This window comes from Arachis ipaensis, chromosome B01 (assembly GCF_000816755.2).
Source record: "Arachis ipaensis cultivar K30076 chromosome B01, Araip1.1, whole genome shotgun sequence".
NCBI classification, from domain to species: Eukaryota; Viridiplantae; Streptophyta; class Magnoliopsida; order Fabales; family Fabaceae; genus Arachis; species Arachis ipaensis.
In genome coordinates, this window is record NC_029785.2 from 37,058,587 (window position 1) to 37,062,225 (window position 3,639).

The window sequence follows — 3,639 nt, forward strand, 5'->3', positions numbered from 1 at the left end:
TAACATATTTATTACTTGATTCTAATCCAACCGATCCTGCCATATTATTATGTAATCTCTTATTGCCTGTATTTTTTAAATAAAGTTAGCAACAACAAAGCTATATCCAGAAATCCAGAACACATCATTCATTCCAACCTATATTTTATTCTTTGTATCATCAAAAATATGCTACAAAATAACTTTGTTATATGCATTGAAAATATATTCGTGAATAAAAGATAGAAAATATAATCATTTTATGATATTTACTTAATATGTTATAATTTAAATATCACATGAAAATAAATAAATTTTAAAACAACTTACATTTTAAAATTGGGATTCGAACCCATTTAAATACAAATAAGGATATTTGTCTAAGGATATTACCTAATGTATGCAATTGATTTTGATGCAACATGAATAACATATTTTTAAAATGAGGTGCTGGTGAAAACAAGTTTACTTTTTTAAAATTATTTGGATGTGTACTACTGATATACTTATAATCCTTTGATTGTCAGAAAATAGTCAACTTAGTAATACATCAAAAAAGCATATAAAACTTAGGAAGATAAAACAAATGCCTTACAAAAAAATTATATCTTTGTCTTTTTTGCACTTATAGACTGCACTTAGTTTATTGGGCAAATGGTGGGTCTTGAGATGCTGTTGGATGAAGAAAAAAAGTAGAACAGGTGTCACATGGAAACAACTGTTATAAGGGCTTTGCTGTGTCACGGACGCATGTGCTTCGTAATCGATACTAGAAAAATAAAAATATGAAATTATATGAATATTTTTTGCTCCAAATGGTTATGGCTTTTCTTATGCTCTATTTGTGGAATTCCAAATATACTTTACTATCTGATTTTGTGGGATGGAGATAGAAATAGCTAACTCAGCAAGTATGTTAGACCTAGGCACCTAGCTTTGGGAGTTAAAAAAGACACAAAATCCAACTAATTGGAAAATCACTGGGTGTATAAACATATAAGTTACGACTAAAAAAATCATGATTCACCATTAAGATTAGTCCAAAGATTCTATAATAAGGAGTATGTAAAGGCATTAAAAATTATGATAATTTTGGTCATCCACTATGATGAAGTTGACAACATATAACTTATACTAAATCATGTAACTAAAAACCTAAAACCTCCTGTGAAAAGACTAAAGCACTTTTGATTTTTTTTTTCAAATAGACTAGGTCATGATTAATAATCCCATTACCTTCATTAGGGTTTTAGCATAAAAATACAAGTTCTTCCAGACTATACCTCTAAACTCACTGACAAACTCTGATTTTGTGGTTTATCTTGTGCTTAATTTGGGTGGTTTTATCAACTTTTCTCACATTTATTCAATGAAATAGCATGATTTTACAATTCTCCCTTGATTTGTGCATAAATGTGAAAACATGCTTTTAAGGCCTTAAAATAGCTAAATTTAATCCACTTTGATTCCATTCGATGCCTTGATATATTTGTTAAGTGATTTCAGTTCCATAAGACAAGTATTGGATGGAAGAAGTGAGGAAAAAAGCATGCAAAGTGGGAGAACTCATGAAGAAATGAAGGAACCGTAAAGCTATCAAGCCTGACCTCTTCGCACTCAATCGACCATAACTTGAGCTACAGAGATCCAAATAAGGCAGTTCTAGTTGCATTGGAAAGCTAACATCCGGGGCTTCGAAATGATATAAAATTTGTCATATGTTACTTTGCGCTCAGGGGCGCGCACGCGCCATGTATGCGTGTGCACCGATGCTACTCGTGGCCCACTAAAGTGAAATCGCCCCCAGCGATTTTGCAGCTCATTTTGGGCCCAACCCAACTCATTTCTGATGCTATTTCATGCAGAATTCAAGCTTGGGCAAGGGGGGAGCAATTGTTTGGTAGTATAGCATCATGTAGGTTAGTTTCTAGAGAGAGAAGCTCCCTCTTCTCTCTAAAATTAGGTTAGGTTAATCCATCTTAGATCTAGGCTTAATTCCATGTTCTCATCTTGTTTCCTTTCCAATTTCTTATTTCTACTACTCTATTCTTCTTATTTCTCTTGTCAATTTTACTTTTATGTCTCTTTTAAGTTTATGAATATTCATGTTGGATCTTATTTACATTTAATGAAATTTAATGTTTGATATTCTTTTATTGATGATTTGAGTTGTTGATTTACTTTTCTTGCAATTGGTAGTTGGTAGATTTTACTATTTCTTACACATTTATTATGCTTTCCTTTTATGCCTTCCAAGTGTTTGACAAAATACTTGGTTGGGCTTTAGAGTAGATTTTGAGCATTCTTGGCTTGGAAAGAGTAATTAGGCAATCTTGAGTCATGAAAACCTAACTCATGTTGGTGATCTAGAGTTGTTAGTTAATATCATTCTCAATGATGCTAATCTTTTGCTAATCTTATAGCGCTCTGCTCTTGGCAAGAGCGGAGCTTTGTGTGCTGATTGCCAATCTCCTTTAATTTGGTCATGGGCCACGCTTTTAAAAGCGTGGCCTAAGGCTCCAAAGTGTGCTCCAACTTCAAAGTGTTCCCCAAAGCTCTTTTTTTCTCCTTTTTAGCTTATTTTGTGCTTCTTTGCTTCTTTTTCTTCTTATTTCCTACAAGATTTATAAAATTAAAAGATCAAGAAAATATATCATTTAAGTAAAAAAGCATTCATTATTCAAGCACAAATCATCAATTTCTTGTATGAATAAGCATAGAAAAACATGACATGGTGACAAGTCATCACAACACCAAACTTAAACCTTGCTTGTCCTCAAGCAAGAAAAGAATCATGCAATAAAGATTGACAATCCAAGGTGATGAGCGGATAATTTATACGCTTTTTGGCATTGTTTTTAGTATGTTTTTAGTAGATTTTAATTAGTTTTTGTTATATTTTTAGTAGTTTTTATTTAAAATTCACTTTTCTGGACTACACTATGAGTTTGTGTGTTTTTTTGTGATTTCAGATAATTTCTGGCTGAAATTGAGGGACCTGAGCAAAAATCTGATTCAGAGGCTGAAAAAGGACTGCAGATGCTGTTGGATTCTGACCTCCCTTCACTCGAAGTGGATTTTCTGGAGCTACAAAACCCCAATTGGCGCGCTCTCAATTGAGTTGGAAAGTAGACATTTAGGGCTTTTCAGAAATATATAATAGGCCATACTTTGCCCAAGATTTGATGGCCCAAACCGGCGTTCAAAGTCAGCATTAGAATTCCCGGCGTTAAACGCCGGAACTGGCACAAAAGTGGGAGTTAAACGCCCAAACTGGCACAAACGCTGGCGTTTAACTCCAAGAGAAGTCTCTACACGAAAATGTTTCAATGCTCAGCCCAAGCACACATCAAGTGAGCCCGGAAGTGGATATTTACGTCATTTACTCATTTCTGTAAACCTTAGGCTACTAGTTCTCTATAAATAAGACCTTTTTGCTATTGTATCTTTACCTCATGACACATTACACGTTTCATTTTGTATCTTCTACGGCATGAGTCTCTAAGCCCCATGGTTGGGGGTGAGGAGCTCTGTTGTGTCTTGATGGATTAATGCAATTACTACTGTTTTTCCCATTCAATCATGCTTGTTTTATTCCAAGATACCACTTGTTCTTCAACCCGATGAATGTGATGATCCGTGACACTCACCACCATTCTC